The sequence below is a fragment of the Lepisma saccharinum genome, chromosome 18 (genome assembly GCF_977018435.1).
Source record: "Lepisma saccharinum chromosome 18, izLepSacc3.1, whole genome shotgun sequence".
Taxonomy (NCBI): Eukaryota; Metazoa; Arthropoda; class Insecta; order Zygentoma; family Lepismatidae; genus Lepisma; species Lepisma saccharinum.
Window position 1 is genome coordinate 27,827,105 of NC_139246.1, and position 12,905 is coordinate 27,840,009.

Genomic DNA, 12,905 nt, shown 5'->3' on the forward strand with positions numbered 1-12,905 from the left:
GCTAGAGAACATTGAAAAATTTGACATGCACATTCCTTGTGCAAATAAGTAGTGTAACTGAAAAGACTTAAAACTGATAGGTTTTAATTTTTTTTACCAGAGTTTATGATTAATTTCAGGTAATTATTGTCTTTTCGTTAGTTATTTAAAGTTTGTTTCCTACCATTTAAATCGCGGTATATAAAGATGAAGGGTGAATTGATGATAACGATGAAAGAAGAGCTAGAAAGAGCCATTCTGTATGGTACTCAAACCGGAACCAACGTGACCGCCACATTAAGTAAATAATGTATTAATCAGATTTTAGATTCATATGTATTTTTCATTCAACGCAACATGTGAACCCGAGGAAAACCTGAAGTTTAAATTTTACTTCTTCGTTTAATAGTGGCACTTGAGTCATTTACATTTTTTCTTCAAAGAATGTTAGTATTATGAAATAGGTTTAACCTAATACCATACCATGTGGTATGGAATACATACTTATTTTGCTGTACATATCAAGCTTACCTTAGAAAACATGGCTTCCTTATGTTTTTTTCTTTCTCCGTGTAAATCGGCGAATGATGGCTTGTCATGTTGTTGTGTACTTTTATACTTCATTTCAGGCTTCACGTACTTTTGTTTTATTAATAAATTTTCATATCATTGCTCTTCTATGGCTTATTTCATTGCCAAATGAAAGGAAGCGAAACCTGTGTGTCGGAGTTAGTCATGTCCGATTCACTTCGCATCATAAACCTTGAAGAGCGCTGATTGGAAATTTAACCACAAAATATTTGAATCATTGTGTAGAATTAATAACAATATTTCTCATAATGGTGTAAAGAGAATAACTAGTACTCGTATCTTTGCTTTGCGTAGGGATTGTAATAATAAAGTAATTAAGGATCGGATTATTTGGGATGCTCAGTTATCATGCTTTAAATCCTCATTGATAAACTAATGACGTCACCGTAAACATCAGATTAACATATACTTACCTGTAACGGGGTACTTTTTTCTTTTCTTTTGGTGTTCTGAAAATATTGATCACTATATATATTTTTTTTTTAGATTTTTACAAATTTTGTTTGCTTTTGCTTAATGTGAACATATATTATATTTTTAAAACGTCTTGCTTATGTAAAATGGTGAATTCAAAACATTGCATTAGGTGATTAAAAATTGAATTAAAAATTATTCAAACTGTACTTATAAGAGATTCTGCTTAATATACAATTTGATTAATTCGCATGTATCATATTTTCTTTGAATATTTAGTCTCCTATCTACCTGTTTAGGATAATAACAACGATGAAAATGGTGGTCGATTAGATCTAATAGATGACCGACGCAGCTCAGTGAAATAATCATGCCCTGTTCAGGACTCGATTCCAGTTTCTATGAAACACCAGATAGTCGAACACACAGATTCCTGGACAGCTAAGCTGGCATATTTATTTTCATGTTGGTTATAACCGAAAAATATTATTCTCTTCGTAAAACATAATATGTTTATGTAATATCACATTTATTTTGCGGTAGAATTTCAGAAGTTTCAGAAAGAAACACTTCTTACTTTTTTGAACTAAGATTATTTTGTAAATTCCTGTTAATAATGTTGTGTGAATTATAATTTGATCGGAGCATCAGAAATAATTGAATGATATGCAGGTACAAATCGACGTAAATTATCCGAAATAGAACAATTTAATTCTTTAACAGTTCCAAGCTTTAACCATGTATGAATAAGAAGAAAGACCACTTAAGGAAGCATTCACTTTGCCTTCATAAATGTATGCGTCAAGCATATAATTACGTCTTTCATTTCACTTGCAAAGCTGAAAAGTAAGTAAGGTTGTCACTTCAACACTTCTTCAGCAGACTGTATCAATGTGCATACTAGGTGAAGGAACTGAAGAGTTGCCGAAAGCGAATCACTAGAGCAGGTGATTCGGTTGGTCTAACCGTCCAGTTGGATACACATGTGTTCCAGGCTAAAGGATAACATGATCAAAAGACGGTGAAAGTCCAATTTGTTCTTCGTTGCAAGTGATGTCAGGGTCAAACGCTGGCATATAAGAAGCTCCGTGTGCCAACAACAATCACAAGTTGAACCTGCATTTTGAAGCCAAACACTTCTTCCAAGTAACTATGTTCTTCAAGGTAAGGAATGAAGGAATTCATCACTTTTGTTCAGTAGTTTTTACTTTTTTGGTGGTTCAATTTCCCCAGCAGATATGTCCATGACGTATGGAATTATTAGTTGCACTACATAAACAAATAAAATTATAATTAAGAGACAATTGATTGCAGGTAAACATAGGGGTATTATTGTGGTTTCTCATGAAATATTTCATACGTTTACCAGTAATCTTTCTTCTTCTGAGTAACACAAATAAACGTAAAATAATATACCAAATATATAGCCCAATGTGTTAATGCATACTTCAACCCAAGATTTCTCTTTGTATGAAGTTCACTGCACTATCTGGCTTGTATATTTATATACATATTGTTCATTAATAGAACCACTCTCACCATTTCATAATTATCACATTAAATATTATGATTTCTGTTGTGAAAATATTAGCAAATGTTAATTCATGTAAGAAACGAAATCAATGACTTTAACCTGATTCTTTCATTACAGGTCATTGTATTCCTCGCACTGCTTGTCTGCGTGGCAGTGGCTGTACCTTATCCAATGCCATATCCTCAGAGAGTTCCTGTTCCTCTGCAGCAGAAGGGAGAGGACATGAAAACAGCCAACTTCATGTGGGGTAAGTTAGAATGTTAATACATTTAAAGATGAGGTGAAGTGTTGTAAAACTAAATTTTACTGAGAAAAGGTTTTTGAAAATAAGAGCAAAAGTTGTGAGGTAACGCATAAATTTATAGAAAGAAAATATATTACAAATGAGATTATTGAGATGAATTTTCATATTTTTCTCTGTCATAAATATGGGGAAACCTTTTAATAAATAACTGTAATTTCTATTCCAGGCTTTCCATATTTCTGGGGTTAAAGCTGTTCATAAGGACAACTACGTGAACTAACAAGTCAAGCTGTGAAAGAGTTATCCATAAAATAGTAAAATTTGAAAGATATGTTCTGTATACCTCTTTAACAATTCAAACTGTATATAAAATCAATTTTGAGAAATTGTACTATATATTTTTGCCCAAATAAATTTCTAAATACTGAAGTTATTTGATTTTCACTTATTTGGAAGCATTTCAACCTAATTTACCAACTGAAAATATTTTATGTGTAAAAACAGTGAACCCACTGAATGGAAATGAATTATGATGATCAAACAATTTCTTTAGTGTTCAGGTATGAATCTCATATGAAAATAATGAGACCTCTGCGACATATATTTTTCGGAAATGTACGGTCGCTGGCAGGTGTGAACCTAGTTGCAAGAAGACAAAACGTTGCAATCAGGAGAGATGACATTTGGGAAATCGACACGAGAGTGACATCTGCTGCAAGATTCTATAAGCCGGAACAGGTAACCTCCATTTCTCCCCTGTTATCGTTGTACATTCGCGACAGAGAAAAATATAGCTTTCTCTCTCTCTCTCTCTCTCTCTCTCTCTCTCTCTATATATATATATATATATATATATATATATATATATATATATGCACACACATACATACACATACACACACACACACATTGGCGGATATAGTGTGAGGGGCACGTGCCTTTCCCAAAAAGGAACAACTATATATTATAGAAGGTATTCATCGCATTTTATTACAACGAACAACAAATGTTCGAGCAATCCTTTTCCAGAGAGTAATAGAATAACACGAAGTTTAGCTTAATACCCTTCAGTAAAAAAAGTACCCGGAATTTGGCTGGTAAAAGTCCCACATTGGAGGTACCAGAATTTATTATTTATTTATTTATTTATTTATTGAGGAAATTCCAGATACAGCACAGGTGGCCATTTTACACTGAAATTGTCAACAATGAAAAAGCAATAATAATAATAAGAAGAAGAAAAAAATAATAAAACAATTAAGAGTAACAACACAACATAAAAGTGAATAGCAAATGAACAAAAAAATAAGTAAAAGATGGCACTATGTGATATTAATTTCAAGCATGTCTTCTGATAGAAGACCGAAAGGCAAACTTGGAGGAAAATATATCAATACTTGAGGGGATATCATTGCATTGTGCTGTAAGTCTGTAAAAGAGATATCTTTTTTGAATTTCTAGTCTAGGTTTTTTGTATAAAATAATCTTGTGCTGCGTGTTGTGCGCATAGGTACTCAAGCAGTGTGTTTCAGTGGATTTTGCCATTCACAATTTTGTATAAACAACTGAAATCATTCTGCAAACGTCGCTGATAAGCAGTTTGTAAGTTTAGAAAATACAAGAGATGCGGAGATGAAAAATTGCGTATTGTGGGAATCCTGTGACGGAGTATACCCTGTGACGGACTATAGCTAGGAAGAAGTGAAAGACTGAATCGATTCTAGAGAGCTGAGTCGGACACGCCATGGTCCAGACGGGAGAGCAGTATTCTGTTATTGGCGAAATTAATTATTTGAAGTACAAGGTGAGGACTGAGATGTCACTAATTTCAGTGAAACGGTAGAGTAAATCTAAGAGACGCATGGCCATTTTTGTGGTGCATAAAATATGTTCCTCAAATGTGAGCTTTTGGTCAAAAACAATGCCTAGGTCTTTGTGAGAGGATACTGCTTTGATGTTATTGCCGGAGATGGAGTAGGATGACTTTAACAGATTCTTCTTGAGAGAGATAGTGAGAGTAGTACACTTGTCAGGATATAATGTAAAGTCCCATGGCAGACAGACACCAGGAAGTAAATGTTGTTATGTCATTCTGAAGAAGATGAGTATCGTCGGAAGTGGAGATTTTTCTGAAAATTTTACAGTCATCTGCGAAAAGAAGGTAATTACTAGAGGGAGCTGTGAGATGGTCGGCAAAGTCATCGATGAATAATATGAACAAGAGAGGTCCTAGAACACTGCCCTGTGAAACTCCAGAGAGGACAGGAAGAAAGTTAGAAACAGTTCCTGGAAGAACGACACGTTGTTGGCGGTCGTTAAGATAATCTGCGAGAAGGGTTAGAAATTTGCCATGAATGTTGACGATGACTAACAGTATCAAAGGCTTTGGCCAGATCAAAGTACATCTAATTGTGAATTATTTGAAATGCATTTCATAGCATGTGAGAGTAAAACAGACAGGTTTGTAAGACAGGAGCTACCAGGAAGAAAACCATGTTGCTTAGAGCTTAAGTACGGAAAAACAAATTTGTACAGTCTGTTTTTGATTAGTTTTTCACAGATGATGGTCACAGGAGAGAGTAAGGAGATTGGTCTGCAAGAAGAATCAAGATTTTTGTAAACCACTTTTGTGAATCTGTGTGATGTTAGCTTGTTTCCAAGCTTGAGGAAAGATGCCTTTCGAGAAACCTATGTTCAAGAGAATGGAGAGGGGATAGCACAGGCATTGCACAGTTTTCCTGAGGAACATGGTGTTGATGTTGTACGGTTCTAAGGCACGGTGAGCTGAAAGAGACGACAATAGATTCTTCATCTCATCGGGTGTAGTGGCAAACGTTGTTAGAGAGGAGGAACAGACTGGTCTTACGTCTGGCAACGCTTTAAGGGAAAACGGCGGGCAGACGTTACCGTGAAAATAAGCGTTGAAGAGTTCTGCCCTTCGGTCGCCTATCGCACTTTCACTATCATGCGTAATTTCAGCTGGAATCCTACTCTTATTTTTTTAGTTTATTAGATTAAAAAGTTTTTTTGGTTTTCCGGGATTGTTGCAGTGATATTGTCTATATGTTCCTTATATATTTTTTTTCGAAGAAGATACTTTGAGTGTCGTCGCAGAGCAGCAAAGGTATTGTGCGTGTGTTCACTCGGGAAGTCCTTCCAAAGTTGCCATTGTCGTGTCTTGTTGGCCAGTACATCCCGCACTTCGGAGTCGAACCAACTCGGAAATCTATGAGGAGATATTTTTCCTGTAGGCACGTGGTCCGTCACTGCTGCTTGAATGACATCTGTAAATAGGTCAGCTGCCTCGTCGACGGTCCCATCTTCCAAAAGGTCCCAGGGAAAGGAGTTGAGGGAAAGTCTTATCTCCTCCCACGGCGCTCGGTTCCACAGGTAGCTTTTGTTCTGGATGGAGGGGCGATGATCCCTTCTGGGGGGGGGGGGAGGATGAGAATAGAAACATCCAAACTGTGGTGGTCGGAGGTCAGGAGGTTCTTACGTGGCGTGATATTAATGGACAGAACATAATCCAGGTTGCTGTCCTTCCTGGTGTTGAACAAATTATGTTGTTTCAGGTTTAAACCGCAGATGAAAGTTTCAATAAACCATGCGTCGTTCGTACACTTTTCTGTTCCATTCACAGGGTCTTGCCAGACATTTTGTCCGTAGGATAGCAGCACTGTACCGAATGACCACGCAGAGGGGTAGAGTAATCATCTATCCATCAGAGGGGTAGAGTAATCATCTATCCATCAGTTTGTGCACAGCAGCTGTTTACGTTAGTTGTGTTGACGAGTGTCCTGCTATTTGCAGAATGGAGACAAATATCGAGCAAAGAATTTGATTGAAATTTTGTGTTGCCAACGGACTGTTGTGTGCTGAATCGTTGAAAATACTACAAAAGGCCTTTGGTGATTCGTTTTTATCGAAAACACAAGCGTACGTATGGTACAAGGCTTTCAAAGAAGCGTATCATGCCGCAGGCGTGAGTCGAACCTAGGACCCGGGCAGCATAAATAAATAAGTTAATCATGTTATAAAAAAGGGTCACGCTGAAGCATTGGAAAATAGCTTCTTAAAAACTAATCACGCGGAGAAACTCCGCTGACATTGCATTAGGCCAGCTCAATATGAAAATCAAGAAATCAGCGTTTCCCCTCAGAATCGCCGTTGCCAAAGGACGCGATCGAGTCAACTGTCTTAACGGCCGATAGCTCGAATTTTATTTAAATAGGTCGAGAGAGAAAATCTCTGTCTTAGTTGTCTTCCGTTTTCCGTCAGATGAAGTAGTTACAAGAGAACTCCGTTTCTAGTTGCTTTCAGTTTACGTTGAATCCAGTTATCGCCAGATAGTTCCATGATTGCCATAAGTTTAGATAAAGGAGCAAACCAACGATCGGGAAGTTAAAGTTATCGTTTTGAATATCGGTCTACGAAAGTGCAGAGTTTGGAGCCCGGAGTTACTCCCTCGTCCGTTTTATTACAGAATAGGGCTACATCGCAACGAGGACCAGCGGAGAAGAGATTGCAGCAGAACTACAGGTAAACGAACATTCCTTATGTCTTTCCTCACCCTGCCTGTTCAATCAAAGGTAGTGTTTTTAAATATATGTCCGTGCGTTATTATTGCTGTTTGAGGTTGACGTAGCTCTTCAGAGCTAACCCCTTTCTCTTACAACGTTCCTCTCGCTTAGGAAGCGAGTGGCCAAAGGCTGTCATAGCTTATGAACGATCCCCCAAATATTTTGTCTTTAGACGGAAGGCAGAAAAGTTGTTGCTGATTTGCCCCGTAATTAGTTTACTTGAATTTTCGTATTTCAAAATGCGAGCGTCAGAAATTATTACAGAGGCAAGGTGTGAATTTGCGAGGAATGACAAGAAACAATTATTTTTCACATTATGTTAAAAAATGTGAAAATTACAAAAGAAGTAAATATTGCTTTTGAGTTTAGTGTTACTATCGAATTCGTTTGTATGAAACATCTAACCAATTATTTTGAAGCAGACTTTACTTACCCAGTTTATTATTAAGAAAATAGACAATAATATTTTGAATATTTGCACAATATTATAGCCTGTACAAACATAAGGTCCCGTTCTATTTTTTCAAATAAGCGAACTTACTTACTCGTTTCGATTCCTCCAATAATACACTCCGATATTTTCTAAGGTATTAAGAGCATTAAGAAACCAAAAACGTGGCCGAAAGTGCGCGAGACTTTCCTTCTAATGACGCACTGGACACACTCGTGATACTGTGGCGTACCTAGTACACAAGATTGTACCTCTTTTAATTATTTCAAGTTTTCTAGCACAATACCTATAGCAGGATCAAGACGTTAACTAGTGCTACTAAACATTTAGTTTCTTCATGTTTCTGAATTCAGAAACATGTTGTTAACAAATTGATAACATACGCGACAAACATTAGTGCTCAGTGAAATTAAAGAACGGAACTGACGTCCAACATATACAAAATAAAGGTATAAAAATGGTCACAAATTACTTTTTTAAAACTTACCTTTAAAGAAAGATACAAGGTGGCGCAAAAGTAATCACCTGATTTTCTTAGCCTATAGCTTGTGTTTTAAATTAAACAGTGTAGTTTCGTGTGTTAAATTTTTTTTGGCACTTGTAAGTTTTATGTCCTCAATTTTTAAAGAAAACATCCAATGAATGACCACCATTCGAATTGATTCAAATTTGGGCTCTTTTATTGCGTTTTCCATGGTGTTGGAAAGAATCTGCGGGGAAATGTTTTCAATTTCATGCTGAATATTGTCACGTCTCTGGCTTATTCACATAAACCAATGACTTCAAATATCCTGAAAGGAGAAAATCTGGAGCGGGCAAATCAGGGGACCTGACCGGCCATGGCAAATCACCAAAAAGGGATATTACTCTGCCCGGAAAAGTGTCACGCAAAATTGTCACAATTTTTCCACGTTCTTGTGGGGTATACTTATTCATTTTCGCACACAATAAATTTCGTGAGTATCTTCTATTTAACTGACAAAACACTACTGATATAAACAACAAGATGTCAAAATAAAGGTAATTTCAAATAGGATGACGATTTTTGCACCACCCTTTACATGAAATATATTTTTTAACCTTAAGGTCAGAATGAATTCAGGAAAACGCGTCTCTCAAGCGTTTTCTCACAAAAATAGACATGGGCACGATAATTCATTGAATCTTTCACCAGTTTTACGTTTTAAACACATGTAAATATTCATCAGATCTATGCTTATTTTTTTTAAAAAAATACTTATCTCTGTTGTCGTTAAAAATGTACCTCATGTTTATAATTACGCACCATGCGTTTACGAATGTGTAATTGAAGAAGCGGATAATTGTTATAATTGCACACTTGTTGGCTTAAGACTTTTTCGGTAGACTGCAACAGCCTGTGTACTCGTTCAAGGAAGTGAAGTCATTGAAATTAATGATTCACTGAAACGGATGGATCATTTGTAACCTTCGATTTCAGTCGGTGGAATGAGATTGATCAGAAAAGGTGAAAATTGAATTTCATGCTTCAGTGTCTTCGCCAAGTGGTCAGTGACGTCAGGGTCAATGCTGGAATATAAAAACGTCAGTTTGTCGACAATTCAGCACAATCGTGAACACAACTTGAGCCTACAATTTAAATCAAATACTATATACTTGAAGGTAACCATGGTTTCAAAGGTAAGAACTAAAGAGAATGATCAATTTTATTTAATACTTCTTGCTTTGGTAGATCAACATCAATATCTCTGAAGTTAGTTATACTACTATATGTACAGATAAACAGAATTATTACTCAACCAATTTAAATTAACATAGAATTTCTTGTTAAAGTAAATACGTACATTAAGAAGCAGAATTATTAGTTGATAAAATTATTCGTTGTTTACTTAAATTGGCATACAAAATTACTCCTTAACTTGCAAAATAGAAAACACTAAGTTACTGACCAAGGCAGTTTATTAAGATATAAAAACACTTAACATGTAACGTTTCAACCCTGTATCAGGGTCTTCCTCAGACGTGTGAGGAAGACCCTGATACAGGGTTGAAACGTTACATGTTAAGTGTTTTTATATCTTAATAAACTGCCTTGGTCAGCAACTTAGTGTTTTCAATATGGAAACATGGCTCAATTATACTACAATTTCAAAATAGAAGGATATGCAGAATTATTATACAACATACATATATTGATAAAGTCAAATGTTAGATACCTCAAATTATTAACATACACAATAATTATAAAATTACATAAAATGTTATAAGAAATTAATATTTGTAAATATTGTCTAGAACCCAAGATCTTCGTGTGAAATATATATACTGTCTCGAAATAATGTAAGTATCGATGTAATATTATAATTATATTATGTACACCAAGTAATATTGGACGGTATGATTCATGAATAGATTTCACTTTTAGTTTCATGATTAATATCTGCTACACTGACAATTTTGAATGTTAATTCAGGGAGGAAAGGAAGTTAGCTTAATATATCAATGAAAGCTAATGCTCCATGCAACGATGTTTTACCCGATTCATCCATTTCAGGTGATTGTATTACTCGCACTGCTTGTCTGCGTGGCAGTGGCTGTACCTTATCCAATGCCATATCCTCAGAGAGTGCCAGTTCCTCTGCAGCAGAAGGGAGAGAACATGAAGACAGCCAACTTCATGTGGGGTGAGTTATGACTGTGAATCTTATTAATAATACAGCCCAAAAGAAATTGGAAAAATATAGCAAATACTGCAAAATAAAATTTAGATTTGAATAACCTACGAGAAACAATAGCAGAAGGTATGTTAATCTGTTGTTATGTATAAATTAGTAAAAGAGATACTTAACATAAAAAATATATTTATGTTTAATGATTTTGGTGTTGGTAACTGCTAGTTATCAGGACAGAAGCACCAACTTCACTTTATATTGAAAAGATATATTGTGTTGTTTAAAAATGATGCATTATTGTTATGATTAGTTCATTGATGACATTCATTCACACTCCATTGGGCGATTGTAATTACTGTAGGTGATGAATTTCTATTTAGGAGACATCAGTCACTTTCCTTGTACACCTTACATTAGGAAAACCTTTTCCTTGTAGGTAGTGTTACTCCCTAATTTCTAATTTATAAATTATTCTTTTATCTTGAATATGTAATATTATGTGATTTAATCCACCTCCATATGTCTAACGTTTATATTTCTTTTAACAGGATTTCCATATTTCTGGGGTTAAAGCTTCTGACAAGGACAATGGCATCAACTTGGAAGCAAAGTTACTGTGAAATAGTTGCCCGCAGAATAACAAAAAAACCACATATATAGATATTTTCTGCATGGAGCCACAGTGTAAAAATAAAATTGTAGTTAAATATTTTCTGAAATAAATTTATAGATATTACAATCATGAGATTCATAATTGTTATTTTTAAATATTACAACCTATTTGCAAAGTTCATATATGTGAATATAAATTGCACCTCTTTAAGTAGAATAGAACTGTCACGAATAATATAGCGTCGTCGCCTTGTAATCAAGGGGTCCTGGGTTCGATTCCCGGTGTAAGCACATAGTGGTTCGGATTCCACTGTAAACTGTAGGTCCAGTCCCGATTAACCTTACTGTGCATAAAGTGGACTTAAAACAACAAATCAATCCAATGTCACGAATAATAATCGGCTGTGGGGAATATTTTTTAGAACGTTTGCAAATAGTACTGTGGCGTACACATTTAAATGACCAGAGCCGATATATCTTTCAGATAATTTACAAATATATATTTTAAATTCGTTTCTATTGATTATACAGTTATTAGACGACAATTGGACCAGTTTTGTCTTGTGAATGATGTTGCACTTCGTACTCGTTCCAAGTAACATAGTCTGCGTTTTTCTTTATCTGATATTGATTTTTTTGTATGTATCTCGTCTTCGTTTCGATATCTAAACCCTATACTCTGTCCCGGTAATATGTGGAGCAAGCCGTGCATAGCATAGAGAAGGGAGGAAAGTGAGTATGCTGAGCGTTGCAGTACGTGCTGCTGCCAACACCTGGTAGCTGCAGCCGTATTTTTCTCTTCAAGCGTACACTCCATCCCCCGTCATTTGGTCGAGCCCCCTCCAGTCACCACTTGCGCAGAAACTTGTTATCGTTCGCTTGCTCCAAAGTTTTCCGGAATACAGTATAGTCTTGATCTCGTTGTCTCGGAAGGAAAGACTCGATTTCATCTCGCTCTCGTGTAGAATCGACGACAAACATGTAAAGAAAATTATAATGCAATCAAAGTGCATATTATCTATCTTTAAAAAGCCCTTGGTATGAATTAATAGGTTGAAGAATACAATAACTAGAAATTTCGTTGGTGTTTTCGTCTCTACAACAGTAGTTTGAGATTCTCGCCTGATTTTAAACATTAGTGACAACCTCGCCGACCTCCGTGGCGGAGTGGTTAGTGCAGCGCGTTACGATGCCGGGGATCCCGGTTCGAATCCTGAGTTTAAAATCAAGATTATGGGTCATTAATGTTTTCGGCCTATCTACACTTTGGCATGTTCGAAAATCTTGCCATTCAAAACACAGCCTATAGCCAAGGTCAAGAAAGCTGTTGGCACGTTTCTGTGGCAAGACACGATCTTCCGCGTAGCAATGAACCAGCTTGCCTTTTCAGAGAAGGCAGGTGGTTTCGCACTAATTCACGTGACCACACAGGCAAGAGCATTGTTTATACAGACCGGCCTTGACACAACATTCTCACCGCATGAGACAGCAACCCAAGAACTAATCCTTACAATATTACATAACATTTCATCAGAAGCTCCCATCGATATCCAACGCATACCAAGGAGGTTCCTGTTTTATAAGGATCTCGCTGTACATGTATGCTACCAGTTACTAAGAAATAAAAACATCGCACCATCTGTAAAAACGTTATACAGCAAATTGAATAGTCAGACGAAAACAGTGCCACGAATAGTCTGTGACTCTCCCAACCATAGTTGGCCACGGATATGGGCATTGTCACAGCAAAACACCTCTCAAGTGCCGAACAATCCAATTTTATTTAAAGTGGTCCAACGTGTAATAGTGACACTGATAGATGCTATCAATACGGAATCAGTGACTCCCC